Source organism: Aethalodelphis obliquidens, unplaced genomic scaffold (genome assembly GCF_003676395.1).
Source record: "Aethalodelphis obliquidens isolate GAN/ISIS:26980383/991018 unplaced genomic scaffold, ASM367639v1 scaffold26, whole genome shotgun sequence".
In the NCBI taxonomy this organism is placed as follows: domain Eukaryota; kingdom Metazoa; phylum Chordata; class Mammalia; order Artiodactyla; family Delphinidae; genus Aethalodelphis; species Aethalodelphis obliquidens.
Genome location: NW_020837970.1, coordinates 1,559,056 through 1,571,434, shown reverse-complemented (window position 1 = coordinate 1,571,434; position 12,379 = coordinate 1,559,056). Strand labels below are relative to the sequence as shown.

Sequence of the window (12,379 nt, the reverse complement as noted above, 5' to 3'; positions counted from 1 at the left end):
CTGGGCCTGCGCATCCGGAGCCTGTGCTCCGCAATGGGAGAGGACACAAAAGTGAGAGGCCCGCGTACCGCAAAAAAAAAAAAAAAAAAGGTCAGATACCCTTGCTCCTTCACGTCAGAACGCCCCAGTCTGTTCCTTCAGGTGTCCTCAATATATCCTACTGATAAAGTGGTTTTCACATTGTGGGACTGACTTCACCCTATATCAAATTGAGTGAGCTGAGTGGTCCATCCTATCAACTGGAGAAAGACAAATTCTTCTTCAAGCTCAGAGGTAAAATAACTGAGATCCCCAGAAACAAGAAAAAAGGGAAACTCCCTGCCACAGAGCACCATGTGTGACCAAGCAAGACCCTAAGGAGCCTTCCTGGGACAGACCACCCCCACCACAGCTCCTCATGGCCTCCACCTGCCTCTTGTTTGTAGAGAAACTCTAGCCTCCTAAGCCTTTCCTGAGTTCCAAAGAATAAATTGAATCAGGCAAGTGAGAAAATGCAGAGACAAAGGAAAACAGTCAAGCAAGACAAAATAATAATAGTTTAGCCATTAAACAAAGTCAAGGACTTTTAGTTCCTCCTCAAGGGCTTCAGATAATATTCTGAGTCATATCCTTTGAGCTGTTTTGCAGATACTAAAACCCCACCAGATGGAAGAAGTTAACTGTATGCTGACCATAAGCAAGTAGACCCAGACCGCTTGGAACCAGAAGATTGATGATGTTGACACCCGATTACCTCACCACCAACCAATCAGAAGAGTGTGCATGAGCTGATCACATACCCGTAACACTCTCCCTCACCCTGTCTTTAAAAACTTTTCCCTGAAAACCATAAGGAAGTTCAGGTCTGTTGAGCAGTAGCCACTCAGAATCCTTGTCTGGTGCCTTACAATAAACGCTGCACTTTCCTTCACCACAATCCAGTGTCAGTAGATAGGCTTTACTGCACATGGGCAAGGGGACCCAAGTTTGATTCAGTGACACATGGACGTTTATCATGTAGCTCTTCTAATGGTCATTTGTGGAGATGAGCCTCTAAGAGGAAAACATGAGGACTTTAGGGCATGAATTGCAGCACCTTTTCTGGCAGCCTAGAGGTGTTTTTTGTTGTTGTTGTTTTTTTCTGAATTCTCTCTGCATTCCATTTACATGAGGCTATGGAGTCAGAATCTCCGGGTAAAAAAAGTGTTACTTTAGTAAGGTAGAATCATACACATTTAGGAAATTACTCTCAGAATAACTTATTTAGTTGGCAGAATCCAGAAATGTTAAATTATTTGAAAGATGTGAAGAGAGGTCACCTGCCATGTTTTTCCAGGTATAAAATAGGCTGGAATGAAATCAGTCAACGACAGGAGCTGGATCACAAAAGATTAAATAAGTAGCGAGGGGAGTGGTACAATGTCAAGGAAGAGATCAGAGCAAAGGTCAGGAAGCAGAAATGTGGGTGATACATATAACAGTGAGGCAGAGATGAGTCTTCTGGACTGGATGGGTGACTGCTAGAGCCAATAGTGCCTCCTGTCTCCACACCTGCCTGCTACCTGCTACTCCCAGCATAGCCATCAAGCTCCCTCAAAGGGCTTTTTCCTACCTACTTGAAAGGGTTACCAAGTCCAAGCTCGCTCTGCTCGCTGCACGACAGGCCAAAATCGGAGACGAGGTGCTGAGGCAAGGAACATGACTTTATTCAGAAAGGCGGCAGACCCTGAAGATATCAGACTAATGTCTCCAAAAAAAAACCATCTTATGGGGTTTGGATGCCAGCTTCTTTCTAGAACAGAGAGGGGGAGGAGGTGAGGAAGTAAAGTAAAAAGGCCGTAAGATTTGCAAATGTTTGCAGGAATGGCCTGCCTCCACGAGAGGATGTGTTAATTTCTTCCTTCTTGCAGTCAGGCACAGGTGGACAGGGTCAGGATGCTTCCCTGAACAAAGGCACTTCGGTTTAACATTCAGGCAGAAGAGCAGGGTTTGCTGAGGCAGGCTACTGTGTACAGACAGTATCCTTTTAGTGAACAAAAGCAATGGGAAGCAAAGTAAAAGAAACAGATTCAACATGTAGTCAGATTTGGTTCTTCCCTGTTACAATTCCCCACTGTCAATGTCCATTCCACAATCTTGTGGAAAAAGGGGTGATGACTGTTCTAATTGCTTTGTCAGATGGATCTTTCTGGGAGTGTCCATCATTGGCACCAGTGTTCCAAATGTTGTGTCTTTTGTTCCTCTCTGGAAAGTGTCTCCTTTATACCTCTAGACTTAAAATATTCACAACCTACAAGTTGAGAGTTATGATTTATTTGGTGGGAATTTTGAGGGCTTCAAGCCCGGGAGACAGCATCTCAAGTTAAGGAATTTAGTGCTTTTCTATGTATGGGAAGATGCAAGAGTCTGGGCTCACTGAAATCATTCCCTTGATATGGACCTCAGCTATCTGGGGCCTGTATCCTGTGTTTTCACATCCTGAGTTTCCTCAGGGCTCACCGCAGGGAGTGGCTGCAGTCTGCTGGCTGCTAGAAGGCAGGTATTCTTTTCCCTCCTGAATTTCCTCAGGGCTCACAGGCTCACGCTGGAGGGCTGCAATCGCTAATGACTGATGTGGCAGGAAGTATTCCATTTCTCAGATCCTCTCCTCTTGGTCAGGAATTTGACCGATATTTGGGAGACATTTCATGACCAACTTTTGTCCCACGGTGCTGGGAGGCTCATCCCAGATCAGACCACTCTAGGTGCTAGTTTTTGGATTAGGCCCTACTGATAATTAAAGATTCTCTGGCTCCTCTATCTAATTATGATCCAGGAGACATTTTCCCTTGTTGCTTCTTCCCATACCTAGAATCGCACTATTACAATTATTTTATGTTATAAATGTGATCTATTTCCTGAAGATGTTTAGCCATAGAAGTTTTGTTGGAGGCCTGGTTACACATTAAGTACTATAAGAGACAACATCTTATAAAATAGACGGGATATATGTAATGTAGCTAGTAACACTGACAAAGACATAATGCAGCAGGGAGACACAAAGCACAAACAATTTGGAAACAAAGAACAAATTAAAACAATGATTAATATAACTAGTTATAATCCAGTTGCAATAACAAGCGACCTATTTAACTGATTGGTCTGATTTAATGAGCCATCCGCAGTTTTACTGTACTGGCCGTGCATACTTAGACATGCATGGCCTAATCTTCCAGACAAGCATATGCTACTGGCAGGATCAACCAGTAAGAGAGAAAAAAATAAATGTTTCAATTCTGCTTACAAAGGTATAATTTACCAAATTACTATAAGTCAGAATTAGTTTAAGGGGAAGGTTTTCCTTACACCTGGTAAACACAGATTTAAACCAGTCATTTTTCAGATAAAAACCATAAAAATTATAACCATATTCACCAGTTCACTTAGTCCTATGTAACTAATCCTTTTTGTTAATAGCTTTATGAAGCCATCAGTTTTCCCATTAGAATTTTTCAATTTCTTACCCAGTTCAGCATTACTAAGTTTCTAAAAGCCAGAAACTTTTATTTATCCAAAGGTCCTTTCTGTAAATCTCCCTGAAGAGGAAGCATTTTTGCAAAGGCATCAGAGTGAAACCATAACTGTCTATAATGACAAAAGACTTAAGAAGGCACGTTTAAATCTGATTACAATTACAATTAACAAAGTAACTTGGTTACTGCTATGACATACAACACTTTCAGATAATAACTAGAATTATGACTGATAACATTTTACCAGGACATACCAAATTTTTAGGAACTCTATATACTCTCTAGAAAACCTGTATCATTTGCCATACAATATAACCTAAGAAGATTAATTATGTATTTGATGACACTTCTCATGTAGTTCAACATACCAAGTGAACCTAATTAATTAATATCTTACTTTAGAGTGTTTTAGGCCCCTTTGGAACATCCCAAAGTTAGCTAGAGGTCAAAGGAACTTCATTATAATTTGATTTGGGAAGTTTTGTCAAAAAAAATGTATCAAAAGGGTTTAAAACACTTAGATAGCATAACAGGTCACTGTGAAACAACAGCTATTCACTTAGCCAAAGTAACAATAAAAGATTTCAAAGTCAAATACAGATCACTTAAAAGGTAAAGAAACTTAAAATCTGTTATCAAAGGCAGTTCAACATCTTAAGAAACCTTGTCTTCCTAACAGAGAAAAAAGCCAAATTCAAGTCTGTACCAGCTTACTTTTAAAGTTCATTTACTCGATTAAACTTTTTTGTTTGTTTGTTTTTTTGTTACGCGGGCCTCTCACTGTTGTGGCCTCTCCCGTTGTGGAGCACAGGCTCCGGACGCGCAGGCTCAGCGGCCATGGCTCACGGGGCCCAGCCGCTCCGCGGCATGTGGGATCTTCCCGGACCGGGGCACGAACCGTGTCCCCTGCATCTGCAGGCCAGGCGGACTCTCAACCACTGCGCCACCAGGGAAGCCCTAAACTTATTTTAAACTTAGTCAATCCTGACCATGTACAAAATTCTTTTCTCAGGGTCCACTTTCCAAAAAACCTTCCATCACTTAACTTACTTTAACACAATTCTAACTTTCAAGTTGTCGATTATCTGGAGAGACTAATTTTAGATAGACATTCCTAAAATATAACTATTTTTTAAATTTACCTAAAGCTCTTATCTCATTTGCATTTTCTTTCCTGAAAAGTTTCTTCACATCAAGTTACTTTCCTTGCTGACAAATTTGCAACAGATATAACAAGATTTTATTTAGCTTATTAAACCTAGGCACAATAGAAGTATTATACTTAATGTTGATGACTTTAAAGACATGTCTATATTAATCAGATCAACAAACATTAAACCAGGTATTAATTTAATACTGAATATTTCCCAGTTCATGTGAACCAGAAACTCATTTAGCTCTATTTCTCTTGTATTTAGAATTGCTTGGTTTGTAAGTGCTTACTTTTCTTTAGGCCAATTAAACAGAGCTCATCCACAAATTAATCTCAGGAATGTTATCCAAAGACAAAGACACATACAAGGACACAAACAAACAGAGGGACATCATAGTTCTCATTACAAAATTTCAGCCCTAAGTCAGGTACAGCAATGGAAAACCCAACAGTTTACAAAAAGAGGTGGCATTAAAATTAGGTTTCTGGCAGATGGAACAAATCAAGTTCACGTGTCTAGATGACTGAAATTTTTTACAGAAAAGACACTTCGTTTTTTAATTTATCCTCGACAAGTCAATTTCTAAACTATTTTACCCTCTTTTCAAAGTTTGCATTTTAAAAAGATGGCAGAGATGAGGGTTCCTGAGAAGACCATCTCATCTCAAAGATACAGGTGAGTTTTTCTAGGATGACTTTGTTTCCCCTTTGTTTAATATTTACAAGCCTCTTAAGATAAATAGGGAAGGTTTTGGGAGTAGTATCTATTAGGAAGTCAATCAACTTCTCCCCACTGTCAAAGTTGCCCAGGGCTCCTGTGGGGAAATTAGAATCAGACGCCTCAAGTCTAAGGGAGTCCCCTGGCCTCTTACAGGATGTTGGCACACGGGAAATTGCCCTGCTGCAGAAGTGGCTCCCGGTCCAAATTTGGTACCCTGTTGGGTCTTAGATGGTGATACTAAACCAGGCTCCTGTGCTCTGGGGGTAAACATACAAACTTCTATTTGATCCCCATGGGTAGGGGAAACAGGAGGCGGTGAATATGATGGTGGCACGGGGAGGGGGGCAGTTGAAACAACTGCTTGTGCAGCCTGCTCTTTTGCAAAACACTTCTAACTGCAAGATCCTATAATAATTGAGTGAGCTATTCAGGGGCTATCGCTCTTTTGATCCTATGTATTGGGTCCACACCCTATTAAAATAGTATATCATGTCTTTCTTAGTCAAAGGCTCACGGCTATGTTTTGCCCATTTATCTAATATACGCCCCAAAGGGCTCTCCTTCGGGATAGATGGAGTATTTCCCATTTTTATAAGTTTGATAACACCAAAACACAAAAAGGAGCAAACGAATTCCAACGCAAAAGGCCCAAACAAATTCTAGCATCGATGCACACAAAACCAAAACAAGACCAAGACCAAAACCAACGAACCGGTTCCCGAATCAGGTAGACTTACCCTACAAAACCAGTGAACTAGCTCCCAACGATACGGTTCCAAATCAGGTAGAGTCCAACAACAATTCCCCCTCCAACAGGGTACTCCAATCAAACAAGTTGGCTTATCCTGTAAAGGAAAAGCCCAGATTGAGAGGGGAATATGTTCCCAGTATATGCACACCTACAAAGTCTGTTGACTCGCAGCACAAAAGGATACACAAAACCAAGGCCAAAACCAACGAACCGGTTCCCAAATCGAGTAGACTTACCCGACAAAATCGAGTCCATCGACTCGCAGAAGTTGGTCGGTTCCTTGCTTCATCTGCCAGGCACTGGAGTAGCTGGTGCCGCTTCAGCGAATTTTGAAGGGAAGATCCTCAGGACAGGTGGTCCTGGCAGCTGCTAAGGCCTTGCTCCAATGTTTCCTGAGAGGGGCCAGCTAGCCACGAGCAGCAAGGCTCCTTGCTGGCTAAGCCAAATTTCTTACCAAGTCCAAGCTCGCTCTGCTGGCCGCACGACAGGCCAATAAATCGGAGACGAGGGGCTGAGGCAAGGAATGTGACCTTATTCAGAAAGCCAGCGGACCAAGAAGATGGTAGACTAGTGTTTCCAAAAAGTCCATCTTACGGGGTTTGGATGCCAGTTTCTTCTATAGAACAGAGATGGGGGAGGAGGTGAGGAAGTAAAGTAAAATGGCCATAAGATTTGCAAATGTTCCCTGGAATGGCCAGCCTGAGGAGGGGATGTGTTAATTTCTTCCTTCTTGTAGCCAGGCACAGGTGGACAGGGTCGGGATGTTTCACTGAACAAAGGCACTTTGGTTTAACATTTCAGGCAGAGGGGCCGGGTTCCCTGAGGCAGGCCATTGTGTATAGACAGTATCCTTTTGGTGAACAAGAGCAATGGGAAGCAAAGTAAAAGAAACAGATCCAACGTGTAGTCTGATTTGGTTCTTCCCTGTTACAAAAGGAAGCCCAAAGATATTATGCCCTACAGCCTTGTATGACCTGAAGTCTGGCTCTCTCTTCAATTACATTTCCCACCATTTTTTCCCTAGTTTATTCCACTCATCCACTTTGGTCTGCTTCCTGTTCCACAAATACTTCAAGAACTCTGCACTCACTCTACCCCCTGCCTGGAATGCCCTTTCCCTAAATAGGTACACAGCTCCCTCCCTCAGTTATTCAAGTCCCTATTCAAATACCCCACCTTGTCCAAAAAAACTTCCTTAACCACTCTATCCTAAATGGCACATATATTCATCTAAATTGCTCTCTCTCCTCCTACCCTTATTATTTCTCCTCAGTAAGGGTTACTAATGACACCATGTTATTCTCTTTGTTTGTTGGCTGAGCCCCATACTGGCTTTAAAATCTAGGAAAGCAGGGACTATTTAGGTTGCCTGTGTACCCACAGCGCCTACAACACACCCAGTATACCCAATAGCGTGTGGTATGTTGAAGCCCTTCATATGTTGATGTCTTAACCTCAGTTTAATTATATCTGGAGATATGGTCTTTAGGAGATAATTAAGGTTAAATGAGACCATAAGGGTGGAGCCCTAATCCAATAGGAATGTGGTCTTATAAGAAGAGAAAGATCTCTCCTTCTCTATCTCGCTCCCTTCTCCCCCTCTCCCCTTCTCTTTCCCTCTCTCTCCCTACCCTTCTCTCCCTCTCCCTCAGCCCTTACCCTCCTCCCTCTTCCCTTCTCTCCATTCTCCCTCTTCTCTTTACCTTGTGAGGACACAGCAAGGTGGCCATTTTCCAGCCAGGAAGAGAGCTCTCACCAGAAACTGAACTGGCCAGCACCTTGATCTTGGATTTCCCAGCCACCAAAACTGTAAGAAATAAATGTCTGTTGCTTAAGCCACCCAGCCTGTAGTATTTTGTTACGGCAATGACTAAGATAGTAGCCTCCTGATATTTCTGTTCCACAAAATGTCAGAGCTTCTTTCCTGCTCCAAGAGTCTTTGAGAATACTATCCTGGGTGAAACAAGAGAGCAACTGGTGGTGGGTGGTAAATAGGACTGTTTCCCTTAGAGACGCTGACTGCAAGTCACATATCTATCACTGAGGCAGCCGGCATAAGGACCCCTCTGAAGAACATTATGGGGAGGGAGGTATAATTTCCCTTGGGACAAACATCCAATTTTCAGAGTTACATTGTGCATTCTCACAGATGAGGAGGGCCACCCTCTGCCATTTATACCAGTGTACTAAGACACTCCAGGAAAAGCATGTTAAATGGCTTCCATGATCAGAACATCATTTTGAGCCAACATGTTATCTGTATATTTTTACTATAAAGATTATGTAACACTTTTGTAGTCATAAAAATATTAATTTTAAAAGAAAAGCAGGATATATACACATTCAGATATTATAATCATAACAAATGTTAAAAATACACGCAATAAAATCATAATAGCAAATCATCAATGGTTGCCTTGGATGAGGTTAGCTAATTATTACTGAATACTTCCTGGAGCCAGACGGTTTATCTGGGTGACTCATTTCATCTCACAGCAACCCTATGGTATAGTCACTATTAACATTATCTCCATTTTACAACTGAAGAAACAGAAGCACAGACAAGTAAAGTCACATTCCCAAGGTCATACAGTTAGTTGGTGGCACAACTGAGATTTGAACCTAGTCAAGTAGACCCTAAATCTGTGCTCCAAACCATACACATTCTGCCAAATGTATGGCATTTTACTCTGTCCAGTTCCTCAGTTTTTATATGGTAAGCATGCTTTACTCTTACTATGAAAAAAAAACTTAAGATTCTCCACATTTCTTGTTTGTTGTATAGAAAAATAAAATAGTATTAAAGGATCAATATACCAAATTCAAGGTGATATACAAAGTATATCCTAAAATTATAACCTGTTTTATTGATTTCTGCCTTGCATGAATAAAATTCCATTGCCCATTTCTTGCTGAGACTGTTCACTGAGAACAGGCAACTGCATATGTCCTGATGGATTGACCCATATCTTGGAAAGAGAGCCTGCTGCGACTGCATGTGCAATCTGAATCATGATTTTCAAAAGAATTAAACTAGAAAAAGAAAACTACAATGGCATGGTATGTGACTTAAAAAAAAAAACTGTTGAAACAACTTTAGCTTTTCAAAATCACTATCCAATTCTATTTAAATTTTTCTGGGAAAAAATACATCATTTAAAAAGTACAGCTTTTTAATTGTTAAATTTTCCTGAAAGAGATACTGACTTTTAAGTAAGAAAAATTAAATAAGATGTCATGGTATCAACTGAAAATAACTAGAAGCCCTTTTATAAAGAAATCTGTAGAGAAAGGAGTATATTGAAATCTGTATATGAGGTATACTCAAAGAATCAGTGACTGTAAATTCCATTTTACAGAATACCCAGTTTGGATAAGGATCTAAGGAGGGCAGTATTTTGGGTAAGTTCTGGTAATACAGCCCAAATGATATTATGCACAGGTACTGTCCATGAGGTAGTCTGTGTCTCCACAGCATGCTTTGCATGATCTTAAGGAGAAGATCAAAGTTTTAAGTTTACTTCTTATCAACATTACTTCATAAAGAAAAACATACATATATTGGAAACGAGACAGAAGTTTTAAAAATTCTTAAATATTTATTCAGAGTTGGAAAAGATACATCTCATGAACAGTTGCTGAAAGATGACTGAGTATGGTAAAGCCATACTTATTATTTTACTTGAAGAAAAGCCTCCTGCTAATTGTTACCCAGCCACTTATCCACTATTTTATATATTTTCATGATTCATCTATTAGATTTAAATTAACAGGACTATAGTATAGATTCTCCTATAAATAGTATACCCTTTATAAGTACATACTGTACTTAATGACTAATAATTTCTCTTTTTTTGCTGTTAATTTCTACAAAGTTGATTAAATTGCATTCTTAGTATCCACTTAATTATGGGTGTAGAATAAAATGCTCCCAAATTACATGTCTTGAACTGTAGAAAATCAATTTTGGTCAATTAGGATGGATTCCTCCCTCTCAGATGTTGATAGACTATGCTTGTTCCTTCAAACGCATAATGATAAATTAATACTTTTAATCATGAAATGAAATTACAAATGTAACCATACATGATAATTCTAAAGGTTTCTTCTCTCCATCACACTTATTAAGGCATATCTGAACAACCTGTTGAAATTTGGCTATGCAAAAAAAAAATCCTAATGTGCACATTAGGTATGGAACTAATGCTGAACATTGACCCCTGTCTTATTCTAGCTATAAAAAATGTTAATCTACAGAAATATGATCTAATTGGAGAAAAAAGTCCTATGCATCTCACTAAGGGATGATTTTTAAAAATATTTTGCTTGTTACATTTAATAATTAGTTGAATATATTCAGTAGAATTATGTAATCTTTTTATTTTAAAATACTGATATTTTAAAATGAAAGGAATTTTTCTGCAAAATTTACTCTTAGTTGTCCATTTAAAAATACCTAGGGGCACTTGAACAAAAAGTATGAAGAACATTCCAATAAAGATTTTTAATTTAATTCTAAGTGCAATGGAAAATTCGTAAAGGTTTATCATGAGATTATCAAAGTAATAAGATTCACATTCTTAAAAGATTATGGTGGTTGATATACGGGGGAAGAGGTTAAAGAGTGAAAGCAAAGGGACTGGTTGAAAGGCAGTATCTCATCCTTTCCTGAGCAAAGGTGGTGAGATGGACCGGGTTGGTGACTATAAGAATTGAGAGAGGAACTGGATATAAAATATATTTTAGAAGTAAAATCAACAGAAATTGCTAATGGGTTTGATGGGAAACATGTCAATGGGATGAGTCCTAGGGTTCTACTTTCTTTTGTGTTTTGATTGGACAATTGAATGCACAATGGTCTTGTTGAATTAAGAAGCCTGGAAAGAGGTTAGAACTGGGCGACGTCAAGAATTCTATTTCTACATATTAAGTGTGAGTTGCTCATCAGCTGTTTAGCTGAGCTTTCAAGGAAGCTATTGGATATAAAATGTGGAACTGCTAGAGATCAGAGCTGAGGATATAAATTTAGATTCACCAATATCAGATGGTATTAAATCCATGGAATTAGAAGAAACCATCTATGGAGTGACAGTGAATAAAGAGAGAACTTTTAACTCCATCAAGATGCTCTCCTTCATGTAGGAGTCAGGCAGAGGAGGAAGAGCGTGTAAGGAGACCAAGCAGTGATAGCCAGTGAAGAAGGAGGAAAAGCAGGAGAGAAGGGCATCACAGGAGGCAAGCAAAGAAAGCCTTTCCAGACACGTGCACTAACGTGACTACCTGAACCATACCTCCTCTTGGCCCATACCTGAAATGAGCTCTGTACAGCAAAAGAGTTTTAAATAAAACCTATAACAGAATAACTTTGTAAAGGGAGAATAAAAAGAGAACTAATTTGGGTAATGATGAAAGGGGCATCCTATCCCTTTATTAACCTGGTATTTATTAACCAGAGGTTAATTTAGGGCTTGTAAACCTGAGACCCAGGAAGAGGAAGTTGAGAAAACTGTTTCCAGATCTCTCAGCACGCCAGGATCCTGAAGAAGAGAATCTTCTTCACTTGCAGAGGGGTTGTCACTTCAGGTTATGGCTTGGCCAACAAGTGCCAAGTTGAACATTCAGAAACTTGAGAAAATGGCAAACTGAGAGGGAAAAAAGGCAGGGCTCTGAGATGGGAGTAGAGAGTGGTACTCCCTCTCTCTTCACCGTCCCCACCCCACTCAATTACCATAAACATCTGCATGAAGTAACCAGACTGTAGACCCTGTTAAGGACAAATAGAAATTAAAAATAAGAGGCTTGGGCTTCCCTGGTGGTACAGTGGTTAAGAATCCACCTGCCAATGCAGAGGACACAGGTTTAAGCCCTGGTCCGGGAAGATCCCACATGCCACAGAGCAACTAAGCCCGTGTGCCACGACTACTGAGCCTGTGCTCTAGAGCCCATGTGCCACAACTACTGAGCCTATGTGCCACAACTACTGAAGCCTGCACATCTAGAGGCCGTGCGCCGCAACAAGAGAAGCCACTGCAGTGAGAAGCCCACAACTAGAGAAAGGACTTTCATGAACTATGAAACCAGGACTTTCATATTTATTCTTATAGGTTTAGTTTTTCATATGAACCTCAGAATTAATTTGTCTTGCTCCAGAAATACTTCCAGTATTTCAATTGGGATAGCGTTAAAAGTATGTGTTGACATCTACATGTCACTGATACATCCTATCCAAAAAGAAGGGATGTCTTTTAATTTGATAATGTGTA

General features: G+C 40.1%; 1 protein-coding gene across 2 annotated transcripts in view; it reads right to left on the bottom strand.

Annotated features, from left to right (window-relative positions):
• The window catches only part of LOC113629023 (protein unc-13 homolog C-like), a 305,901-nt gene extending 299,120 nt beyond the window's left edge, over nt 1-6,781 (bottom strand). Inside the window, exons 1-3 of one of the 2 annotated variants that reach the window (XM_027123065.1) lie at nt 6,353-6,781; nt 6,103-6,210; nt 1,596-1,771 (exon numbers count right to left, since the gene is read on the bottom strand). The gene's annotated coding sequence lies outside the window, so the exon portion shown is untranslated. The remainder of the gene's footprint in view (nt 1-1,595; nt 1,772-6,102; nt 6,211-6,352) is intronic. The other variant, XM_027123066.1, reaches the window with a different exon arrangement.
• Between the last annotated feature and the right edge of the window lie 5,598 nt (nt 6,782-12,379).